General features: G+C 40.7%; 1 long non-coding RNA gene across 5 annotated transcripts in view; it reads right to left on the bottom strand.

Annotated features, from left to right (window-relative positions):
- LOC125696587 (uncharacterized) overlaps window positions 1-6199 on the bottom strand; it is a 31889-nt gene extending 25690 nt beyond the window's left edge. For 3 of the 5 annotated variants that reach the window (XR_007378437.1, XR_007378435.1, XR_007378433.1), the window contains exons 1-2: window positions 5427-6199; window positions 443-2764 (exon numbers count right to left, since the gene is read on the bottom strand). This is a non-coding gene — a long non-coding RNA (uncharacterized LOC125696587). The remainder of the gene's footprint in view (window positions 1-442; window positions 2765-5426) is intronic. The other 2 variants (XR_007378436.1, XR_007378434.1) reach the window with 1 other exon arrangement.
- Between the last annotated feature and the right edge of the window lie 6513 nt (window positions 6200-12712).

Here is a 12712-nt window from a genome sequence, read left to right as displayed (position 1 = left end):
TTTGTTGGGTGCCTTTTGCTGAACTAGTATTTCTACTTCTCTCCTTCTGGTCTGTTCTAGAGGCTTCAGCCATATCCAGGCAACGGATGAGCCGAAATTTTTAGCATGAATGAATTTCAAGCATGTTAAGCCAGGAAATTTATTTCTGTAATATATGCACCAACACTCTATTTGTTTTTCAGGCAAAAGCCCAATGTTCTCTAACGATTCCCTGTAGGATCCCACCCATCTCAGGAAGACGAGAGCGCAAGGCAACGCGGCGGGACTTACGCGCAACACAAAGCAGCTCAGAGCTGGAAGTGGCACTGCAGTGGGCGAATGACACCTCAAATACCTCCTCACATCCTCACATATTAGAATTAGAAAGGCCACAGCTCACTTCTGTTACGCACGAGACATCACACCCTGCAGTCTAAAGCAGTCTAAACCAGTCAGCACTTACCAGTGGTTTGCCTGATTCTCCTTGAGTCGACGCGCATTATGGTGACTTCACATCATAGGAGGAGATTTATCCTGTTGGAAATAGCCCGTGCTTCAGGAACACTCGCAGCCCCGTGTGCCAACACTTTACCTGACACCGGTCCCCGTAACAGAGCTGTGGTGGTCTCCTGGGCCTTACAGACGAATCCCAAAGCATAGATGCTTCATTCTACATCTCTGACACAGCGTCCTGAGGGATAGTTTTGTTAGTCCTAGAGGTGAGGAAAATGCAAAACGTCACTCATCGATCTGCTCTTGAATACGCAAATCAATTTGGGACAACATATCGGTATTTGTTTACCAGGAACATGAGTGACCAAGTTTTCCTTACGACTGTGTGCATTTCACATACTTACTTTGTATGCACAAATTCATTATTGTGACTGTGCTTACGGACTACACCTCTAGGGCCAGGTTCCTTCAACTGGCACGTTTGCACTTATCTCCAATGAGCAATCAAAAACTTATTTCAGGGCTCGTGGCTGAGCACTATACTATGACTTACTTTTATTTCCATTAACCACCCCGGATGGGAAAAGAAAATCTGTTAAAATATTGAGCGTGAGTTAAAAGACTGTGATCTACGGTTGGATCTTCCTAGGAAACAGGGAATTTGTATTCCTCTGGATCACTTATTTCTATGCATTATTCACTGAGTCCCCGACAGCTGGCAGCCACCAACTGCTAAATTAGGGAAGATGCGACAAAATATGCACAGCTATGAAATTTCTCCTTCTCCTTTTTTCTCCGCTGTGAGATAATACAATTTCAGGATATTTCAAAAAGAAACAGCCTACCGCACATAAGAATTTAAACAGCATCACTCTGTAAAGTCTGTAAGGATAAGTTAAAGATGAAGTTCTCAGGAATCTGGGACAACTTCAAAAATAATAATAAAAAAACGACAACAAACAACAACAACAAAAAAAGCATGCGTCGGTGTTTATGCAAAAGCAAGCTATGCCACATTCAAACTATACAGATAAACTGCAAATCTGCCAGCTGACTTAAAACGTGTCAATTCCTGAAATATGTGCTTAGGCATGCTTCGGTGCAGCAGCTAATCAGTGATTTTGCCAGAATACTGATAAAAGGAACTTTTCAGGAGTACTTGGTCTACAAGAAGCCAAAAGAAAACAATACAGAAGAGCCGAACGCCGAGCAAACCAAGGAGCCTGCACCTCAGCATGTGGACCTAACCAGCCCTATTTGGAAGTCCTCTGGGAAGCAGTACTTGCATATGCAGTAATCATTTCACCGTGATAAAGTGCTCACAATGTTGTATGACATCTGCAAGTAGAATCACTACAGGCTTACTTTATGAGTTACAGTAGAAATCCAGAGTAATTCCACAGATGGCCATAGACACGCATGTAATGCAAACCAAAGTCAAACGAGAAACTTACCTTGAGCTTTTCGCTTTGACAGCAGCATCTTCCACCGAAACTAGTGTTGTATATTGCAACAGACACTTCTGATAAATGAGAAAAAATGTATTGCGTTTTGTTTCAAAGATTGAATAAGACATTCTATCAACATTCAAAATGAACTAAGTCAGCCATTGCAAATGAAGTTTCACAAAACAAAAAATAAGCTTTCCACATCTCATTTAATTTATGCTATTATGTTTCCATTATTGACTCTGCTGAGGAAAGCTCTACCCATCCTCTAAAGTATTCAAATGTTATAAACTGGAATTGTCAAAACAAAAACAAATACACATTATTAACTGCTTGAGAGAATATTTTAAATGAGCCAGGAGAATAAAGAAAATATTTCTAATTCGCAAGACTCCCCAAGGGTGCATATGAAGAAAAGAGCAAAGCCTGGATGTGCGAGGGACCAGAGATGCACTTGTTAGGACGGGATTTGATTTTCTCCATGCAGACAAACTTTTTTCTTACCAAGGTTCCTAATGTTATCTAAAACCTTATTTAAAAATACCTTATTTACTGTTTTATGCTCTTCTCACTGGATACAGTCTGAGATGCGAGCCTCTGGGGATGACTCTACAGAGGAAACCAGGAGTTTGTTTGTTACTAGATCCACCTTGTCTGCCTGAGGTTTGGTTGCCTCTAGCGTGCTCACTTTCCAGTTCTGGTAGGCATTTTCAGATTCATCACCTGCTTATACTTACAGGAATCGATGCCAGATACAAGTTCCTAAGTCGAGCACTGGGCAAACTGGCTCGTGAGGCACCCTTAGCTGCCATTTAAGGATAGGAGCGGATTTTGAAGGCCAAGCATTTCACCGCAGATTACAGCTCTTCAATGTAAGAATCCTCCTGAAATTTAAAAGAACCAAAGACTTCTATTACGCCCTGAAAGCCACGATTACATTCTAGTGCTGTGCAAGTCCCTGTTCACGATGGAAGAGTTGGATTAGGTGACCTTTAAAGGCCCCTTCCAACTCAAACAAGTCTACGATTCTACAGATTCTATGAAATCGATCAAGTGACTTATTTTAAATCATTTGTATAGACCTTGGGCTAGGGTATTATCTTCAAACAGACTAACCTCAGCCACAAACTGTCACGAATTAGGAAACCAATAACAAAATGTAGTGATTTCCACTACTTCTACAGTCAGGTCTTTCTCTTAAAAGCTGAGGGCAAAAATAATGAGTTTTATAATCATGCCTTGAATTTCTGTAAGAAGCTGGAGAATTTACCCAAGGCACAGACATGAAGAATTGCTCTCCCATGGTTGAAAAATTCATTAGATTTGTTAATGACTTTTTTTACTGTCTTAATCCCACTTGCATTTTTCACTTTAATCCATTAATGAGACTCCTAGATTTACTGTCATCTGTCTGAGAGTAGCATTAACTGGCATGCTTTTGTCTTACAGGCTACAGAATACAAACCTCCATTGTCTTTAAAGAACCTCTCATGAAATTCATTTCTTTCTCCTGATGTGTATAAATACATATCTAAAGGCAGTTATTTTTCAACATCTTTTCACTTTTATGGAGGCAGTCTACGTTACCCACTCATCAAAAGGACTATTTCTATATTCTATGGCAGGCTTCAGTCCCACTTCGTCTGTGAGCACAAATTCAGAGCTCACACAGATGCGCTTTCTGTGAAGTTTTAGCTTGTTATCTTCTTCAGTTTGGCAACTGCATGGTTTATTGCTGGGGACATTATATATATATATTTTTTTTTTCAGTAGAAACGTGGTTGGCTTGTTCTTGTGAAGCTCTGGAAAGGACAACAGGCCATGCAAAATGTAACCGTGAGCCCATTTTCTGTGCCTTTAATTACAAACTGCCCCGACGAACCAATTTGACAGCCGAGGCATGCTAGTTTAGGGCTGCTGCTGCTTCAGAGGCCATCGTACAGACCATTTGTCTCACCATGGGAGCTTTAAGACCACTGGCCAAAGTGCTCCCGGAGAAGACCAAGTATACTTAAGCATTAGTTTTGCCAGGATCAGAAGCAGCTCCAACATCTTTGCTGCCACAAACCATTTCTGCTGCACAGCACCCACAGTTCCGCTTGTGTTTAAAGCATCTATAAATAACGCTACATATTCCTGAGCACCTTCTTTTATCATTATTTCAGTTAGAGCAATATAGAGGAACATTTCTTTGGCAGCATTGCCTTTCATCAGCACCAAAGTTGAATGCTTTTAAAAGGGCTTTTAAATAACTTATTCCTGATATCTGATATCTGATAAATGATCTGAGCAAAAATAATGCTTTTGCTCTTTATCCTTTATGAAGTACAGGGTACAAAATGTGTATATATGTATAAAGTTTGAAATCCGATTTTAAGAGCAAAAACTTTTAGTATCTGGCTGATTTTAAGAAAATGTGATATTAAACCTCTTTCTGTCTTTCCTATTTTTTCAGATATCCTTCTTAGAATTGTTTTTAACGCTAAACTAGGCATCCCTGGCTTCTTTTTATCCCCAAATCTTTTAAAATTACAAACAACTCCAAGTCATTGGGCATGAGGATGACAGAAGTCATTACAGACAGAAGAAATCCTCTTTCTGCTCTCCCTCTGCCTCTGTGTGAGTATCACTCCAGCACTGTGGGACACAGAGCCCTGTAGGGGCTGCCAATGCTGCCAATGTGCTGGAAACCAGCACAGCCTCACCAGTATTCCAGCTGCTTTGCTTTCCTTGAATGATCACTGTCATAAGAAGAGTAGTAGCTTATCTTGAGCCCCTGTGGCTCTGGCAAATCCATGCAGATGGCCCATGAAAGCTAATCTTGTTTAGGACAAGATTATGGCAACCGCATAGTACAGAGTGGTCGTAATTCCCAGGGAATTTGGCTTATGGTTTTGATTGCTGGGGGGAACTGTAAATGAATCCAGCGGGAGGCTACAAGTTTCAAATGCCCATCAAATGCAAATGAGAGAGCATTTGTGTATCTCATTAGTTTTCATCAGGATAAAGATCATAAAATATTATACAGGAGTATTTCCTGAAAATATTCCTTTGGCAGAAAACAGGCCTATCAACAACAGGAGAAAAAAAAAACAACAAATGTGTTCATCAAGAGACGCTTTCTAAAGAGGCAGCAGGGATGTCACTGAGGAAAGCATAAGGATGAACAGATCTAAAAAATCTTACTTAATTTTTCATACCAACAACAGAGGTCTTCAATCTCTTGAAGAGGCAACATCTCTTAGTCTATGTAAAACTGCGGTTTTACATATAAATACCAAAGAAAGGGGGTTTCTCAAGCTCTGAAGACAAAACATCTGTTTATCACTATAAATCCAGAGAATTCTTACCTTCTCATTCTAAAGCATCCTCACAAATAACAACTAAATCCTCCGCCTGCCCAGAATAGGACAGGAACTTCATGTTATTACACATACTGAGACCTTGCAGATCAATTTTCTGAGAATTTCTCTGCCAGATCAGGAACGATCGCCTTCTTTCTAGACCTATGCCTTTCCTCAAAAAAAAAAAAAATTCAATGCTTACTTTTAAAATTGGAGATTTGAAGCACAACAGCAGCCACATGCCCAGTATATCACAGACAGCAGATATCCCCTTCGGTGAAGTCTCATCTCCTGATGTCCCATGTCTTTTCACACCAGGTAGGTGCCAGCAACCCTATATGTGCAAAAGAGGGACATATTTTGTTTCCAGCAAATCTGCTTAAAAACAGTAGCTGATTAGAGCCAAAAATCTCTTTTTACACTGCAGTGTAATTGAAATGAATTCATTTAAACAGCCTGTGAGACTTTTGGAAGTGTGCAGCATTGGAGATACCAATTAAAAGTCCCATCTACCATGGGTAATGAGAAGAGAGCAGGCCCTTTTTTGGCAGCATTTAGGCATTCACAGTCCTGATTATTCCTCCTGGTCACGTCCCACCTGCAAGAGCTACATTTAGAGGGGGGTAGAAATGGAAAATCAAAGCTTTTTGATAGAGTTAACCACAACCTACCTGCCCCATCAGGATAGTAATGTGAAACAAAAAGGAACGTGCTTCTCACTAGTAAACAGGAGTAGGGAGGGAGACAACAGTAGGAAGAAGAGAAGAAATTAGGCAGTTACTTTTCCATCCCAGCGACCCTACGGTATATTTTCAAAACAAGACATTAAAAAAAAGAGTAGCCATGAAAGACACTGGATGAAATGCTGCAGACACTGAAGGCAAAGAATATTTTGCCCAGAAACCTTATTTTCTGGGTTACTTACTTTCCATGATATCTGTTTATTGTTCTTTCTCATCTCCTGCCAGACATTTGCTGCTCCACACAGCGCTAGTGAGAAAGGCCATCAATCAGGAGAAAACCCCAGTGTGTTTCACGTCTACCCCACACCCCAGTTTCACCAGCCATCCAAGACAGCAAGAACAGTGTGAACAGCAAGACAGCAGTATACTTTGCAGGCTTCTTATTCCCACACCTTGATAAAACAGAGTGCAGTCAGCAGCGGTAACGCAACACACTTCTGCTGAAAATAAATGTTCTAGAATCAATACAAATAATTATTTAACCATGCATAGAGTACCGACGGCTTATTTTGCTTGATCCCTTTGCCCTTGTCCGAACAAAAACACTGTAAGTACAGCTTAAGTAGCTCTGGTGAATTTACATACCCCTAAGTACCTAAGGTAAATAAATTACTCTTATTTATTTATTTATTTATTTATTTATGGGTGAACTTTTTAACAGCACTGAATGTCCATGCTTTGTTTTGTAGGTTGGCAAACAGAAGTCCTAATGGTAAGGTTCTCAGTGCTTTATGATGTAAAATGTCAAAAATAAATGTGACATACTCACAAGTACATACCGTAAGCTCTCCGCTCTTCCAAGCTGAGCTCTGTTTTCCAATTCACAGGATACAGTACCTTTGTCATAGAATCACAGAATCATTAAGGTTGGAAAAGACCGTTAAAGATCCCCAAGTCCAACTGCAACCCCAACTCATCCCCAATAACCAAGTCCAATAGCCATGTCTCTCAGTGACACATCTCCACGGTTGTTGAACACCTCCACGGATGGCCACCACCTCCCTGGACAGTCTGTTTCAAATGTAGGCTTGAACCCTCACCATTCAACTACAGAGAGGTTATTTGCAATTAGGTGAGTGAGACTTGTATTCCCACTCCAGCAGAAAGAGCATGCCTAGCATACAGCAGAAGAGATCTCCCCCATTCCAAAGTGAGAATGAGCCACATCAGAAACTATGATCCCACATCAAGCATTTGCAGTGAGAGAGAATATAGTGCCCATCAACATCCAAAATCCCCATCTGAGTTTGCCCAGGCTCCACTGAAGTGCAGCACACTTAAAATCCCAAACCTCTGCTGCCTCTAGCACATTCAGACTCTGGGAAAAAACATATAGCAGGTAGATTATTTTTTTTTTAGAGCAGGACAAGCCTGATCTAAATCCACTGAAGGTGAAAGAAACTCACTGACTGCACAGGGCTCATTTATCCCTAGAGTTGCTACAAGACTTCCTATAGCAACGTGTAGCAGGACTCATGCTTGAACCACCAGCACGGACCTGGGCTGCTGCTGACCATCCCAGCGGAACACGTGGGCACAATGCTCAGTGAGGTTAACAGAGGAGTGGGAGGGCAAGGATTTGCATGTATCTCCTATTACTTCTATAAGTTTTGCTGTCTTGCTGAAAAAGAGACTCAAAAAGGAGACCTAGCTGTTATTAACATGCAGAAATGCAATTGCCAAGCTGTCAAGGCAATCAGTGAGGAAGAGATAATTTCTGCTTGAATGTGCTTTGAGTGCAATCATATTGAGAAGTGTTAACATTAATGCTTTCTGAGTTCTGTTGGCTTTTTTTTTTTTCTAAACTAATTGCTGAACAAAAAACCCCACAAAATTATCAGATTCTCTCTTTTCCAAATTACTCACCACGCACCTTTCTGTTACATACTCTTTGCATTGTAACAGGTTGAGGAGTTCTGTTCATAAAGGACAAAGGGAGAGAGTATGTGCAGGAGGGAAGAGGAGGAGCAGAACAGGCCAATTCTCTGGATATTTTTCTTTGGGTACTACACTTTGCCATAAAAAATAGTTTTTACTATTTATCACCTCCAGCAGAATTTTGGTCTGATGTTATAGGCATTCTGAGATGTATAATAAAGCATGATTTCATTCACGTGGAGGGAATGAGAAGTTACATTTAATCACGTTCTTTTGAAAAACTTTGTGAAAATGCTTTCCCCCATAAACGTAACAGCTTCATCTGCCTGAAAAGAAGGAGGATGAACAGTAAACAATGGGTTTACTGTTCATCAATCAGTAATCAATTATTGATGATCATCAATAATGTTCAACAATCTGCAAATATCAAATCAATTAAAATAGAGGGAGTAAACTGGGAAGGGGCAGTGGTAGGGAGATGGGTGGAATTAACAACTCCTAAGCATTTTCTCAGCTATTTAGCAAGAGGTGAGAGTGCTGCAAAGCTGCAAAATGAAAATACTCGTGGCAAAAAAAAAGGAGCAAACAATATGGGAGTGTTATGCACATTTTATGTACAAGAAAGAAACAAGGATTAAAATAAGAGTGCTTTGGGTAAAAGGGAAGTTTATGAACAGTGTGTAAAACTATGGCATCTTGAACCCTGCACAGGGTTATTTCCCCCAGGAGGACTATGACTACTGTCATCCATGGAGAAATAAGGGTTTTGGTTTTTTTTTTTTTTTTGGCAGACAAACAACACTACATTTCAAAGAAGACTCCTTGGCTTGCAGATCTTGTCCTAGCGTACTTAATGCATTGGAGCCCCCTTATCCCAGGCTTCAGCTTTAATCCAGAGATCAAGATCTTTGGGTACCCACACTGTAGTCTCAAGTTCTGACAGCACTGAATGGTGCCATTGACTCACGTTAATTTGCTACTCTTCTTGCAGCCTTTCAACAGATTGCCATTTGAAAGCCCAGTGACTAACAGGCCTGGATGACTTATTTGTGTACCAGGCGTCCGGCCACTTTACCTTTTCATTCATGTATAAAGACAGGATTTGGAATCAGTCTCTCAAATCCAGCATGACTTACCTTCTGTCTACAAGCTTGTGTTTAGTACAGGTATTTCCTCAGTGCAACAGTTGGACATAAATGGCATGGCTAATAAATAAAACCTTTTCTAAAACTTTCTAAAACTTTGCGTTCACAGTCTTGTTCCCTTGGAAAGAAATACAGCACAGATATTGATACACTCCTTCTTCAGAAGTCTCACTTCCCAGGTTTTTGCCATTTACCCGAAGAGAGGTGTAGTACTTCAAAATAAAAGATACCTTTCCAATTTCACTGCCTCTGAACAAGTCGTGTCTTCTACACCCAATTCCCAGAGTTCTCTGGAGAACCAAGACACAGAGCAGGCACATTCAAATACAGCAGACAATATCACATGGAATCACGGTCATCTTTTCATCCAGAGGCATTGCAACACCATAGCAGAACTAGATCACCAGCTCTCCGGCTCCTCACTGATAAGCCTCACTAGGTGATCATCCAACAAATTCTACTGTTAGTTCTTATTAATACACTACTAAGTACAACCTTCCACTTCATAATTTCCTTTCCGGTAATTTAGCTACAGCACGAATTTCTTACAGAGCAGCAACTGTGGAAAAACAACAACTAATTCCTTGTTTTTTTGTTTGTTTGTTTGTTTTCCTCAGCCCTGTTAATAGATTTTGTATCCGTGGTGCCTGCAATCGTGTAGATACATCCCTTCGTTGCCCAGTGGAGTTTAGAATTCTCTGCATCACTTTGAACAGTTACATGTGCCAATTCCCCTATTATACTATATAGTTAGAGATGCATAAAGAGACATTGATAGTCTGAGTAACCAATTTACTTAGATAGTCTGAGATGTACCCATCCTCCATTTGGATGTGTTTTTTTTCACTTTCATGACATTATTAGAACTGCTTAAACCACTTTTGTTGCTGTATTTTTTTTCCCCTAAATTACCTTGTAATTTACTATCAGGAATGTTAACACAGTCATTACATGTCTTGAGCAGCTTCTAGTTTTTGCTCTTTGCCCGGTTCACATTCCTACAATTCAACAACATCCAACTATATACATTTTTTCACTTAGCACATCTTAAAATACATTCAACCGCAATTTTATTATAGCATTAAATTGATGCACTTGCTCTAATAATGTATAAATAATCAATTTAATGCCTTAACAAAGAAGACATAAAACAGACAACTCTCTGTTGAGTGCACTGAGCTGCAGCGACATTTGGTAGTCATGCATGGAAACATTTGTACGAGCTTCATTTAGAGAAGGTGGCAGGTTAATTGGGACAAAATGCAAATGCAGTGCAGCATCCATAATCAGCAGCTGCGCCACTACTATAGAGAAGCTTTTTCTGTAACAGCATTTCTGAGGTAGCTCTTTTACCTTCCCAGGTGCCATACTCACACTATGGCAGTCAAAGAAGAACAAAGACTGGTATGTGCTGAAACACATCAATTGACAAAGTTAGCTCTGCAGATGGATTTAAAAACTTGGCCAAAAAAGTGGATGCTTATCACTCAATTATTTTTATGTTCTCAAGCTGACTCTATTACTTATTCATCAAAATTGTAATAAATTGAATTGCCAGAAGAGGTTGAGATTGTTTTTACTTTCCATCCTTCAAGGGCTGTGAGGCTAGATATGGCACATACTCCAAATCTGTTGCTGCAAGACCCAAGGAAGGCTCAGCCTTTCCAGTATCAAGCCGTTGACAAAGATGAGTCCCTGCCAATAGGATCCAAGGACTCTTTGTATCACTGCAGTGAGAACCTCACGCGGGACATGCACAACCAAACTGCAGGATAACTGCCGAGATTTGCAATTCCACAAAACTCCCAAAATAAATTCACAATTTGCACTCCCTGAAGACACTAAAAATCAATGAGTGTCATCGAATACTGGAATATACGTAGAGTATTTGCCACCCTTTGCATAAACACACAGGACATCATTACCCTTCAGGGCTATCTCACATTTACGTTTGCTATTAGTATGCACCTCAGTAACACGCACAGCCCCATTCAAAGTGAGGCACGGTAACACCGGGTGTTTGTGTGAAACCATCCCAGAAGGTTTACAAATTCAATTAAGAAAAAAAGCAATAAGCTGTGGCAGGGAAGAAAAGTGCTATATAGGCAGGAAGGCGTTACTTATAGAGACAAATCTGCTGGCATCACTCAATTGTCCGTGCCTACAGAAGGAAGCTGAATGTGATAGGAAAACAACCCTTAACAGAAACCTTATTCTTCTACTTTACAGAGATTTCTTAGTGCACTTTGGGGTGCAGTTGCAGTCACACAACCCTGCCTGTTGCATTTTAAATTGCTACTGCTTGCTTTCACACACACACCAATCCAGTTAAAATGCAAAACTATTAAGATGTACATAAAGTTGTGACGTATCTTAGAGGCTCGCACAAAACACAAAAGTTTTGAAAACATCAGATTCCACTAAGAATGAAGAAAAAAAACAACATACCTGATTAATGCTTAAATACACCCTCTCGGTGTGCTCAGCTTCTGGCTGGTTCCCAATGCAAGGCAAAGAATCGTAGAATCGTTGCAGTTGGAAAGACCACTAAGATCACCCAGTCAACTCATGAACCCATTACCACCTTAGCACTAACCCAGGCTAACCACATGTAGTTTCCTTCCCAGCATGGTGAACGAAAGACTTGCACAAGACACCACAAAGCCAACCAAACACATCCTTGGACCCACTTCAGCCTTTTCCATCACCCACACTATCAACAGCCCCAAGGAGGTGTGAGAGAACACCTGGGAGCCAGCTTCAGCCACAGGTACCATCCCAAACCCTTCCCTTTAGAGCTTCCTGTTCCAAACAGAGGGGAAGCAGAGACAGGCTCTCCTTCAAACACGCAACTCCTTTCCTCTCCTCACTTTCCCAAAGAGGCTTTTGTGGTACTGCTCCCCAGGCTGGGTGCTTTTTGCCTTTTCCTTATCTATGCCATGCAAAAGGAAACTGACCATTCGCAGAAGACTGATGCTGTCTTCTTGTCAGATGCTCTGTTGTGCAGTTGCACAGCCCCACAATTTTAGTTTGTGCTATAATTAGCAAATAATCACTGACATACCAAAGGAATTAAACATTCTCATGCTATTCTCATCACACATTATTAAGACAGGGAAGAGTCTCCTCCTAATGCTGCTTGTGAGCCACAGTTTACTTTTTCCACTCAAGGTAAATAGCATCCTGCTCTGTTTCCCTGCTGTGACGAGGTCTCTGTGAAGTAATGTGCCGCTTATTCTAATTATCTGAATCTCATGCTCTCCCACTTCGTCATTGTTGAGCTCTTACTTTATGTTCTGGGCTTCAACGCTTTTTTTCGGTCAAGAAAACACAGTGATTGTCACAGAGGCTTTCTGAACAGTGATCCTTGCTGCAAAAAAACCAAAAAACCCTGCCTTGCCTCCAGCTCAGAAACAAGTTACTGAACCCAAAACTGAAGTATAAAATGAAGTGATAACATTTCATGCACTCTGCCACATGCTCCTTTTAAGCCTGAAAGTTCTGCTTAAATCAATTTTCCACGTTGCTTTTTCTTTTGTCTTGCTTAATTCTGATTACACCGCCAAATGATCTTGTTGTTTCAGTCGTGGTCCTCGGCTTCTCTGGGGTAACGTAGATTTCTCATACAATGAGCTGCAAAACCCCTTCAAATATACTGCTAGCATTCATTGTCATTGCGCTTTTACAAGCAACTCTTACAGAAGCTGATAAGCTCCTCTGTA

This window comes from Lagopus muta, chromosome 8, assembly GCF_023343835.1.
Source record: "Lagopus muta isolate bLagMut1 chromosome 8, bLagMut1 primary, whole genome shotgun sequence".
In the NCBI taxonomy this organism is placed as follows: domain Eukaryota; kingdom Metazoa; phylum Chordata; class Aves; order Galliformes; family Phasianidae; genus Lagopus; species Lagopus muta.
Note: the sequence above shows the minus strand (reverse complement) of the source record. Positions and strands in the feature narration are given on the sequence as shown.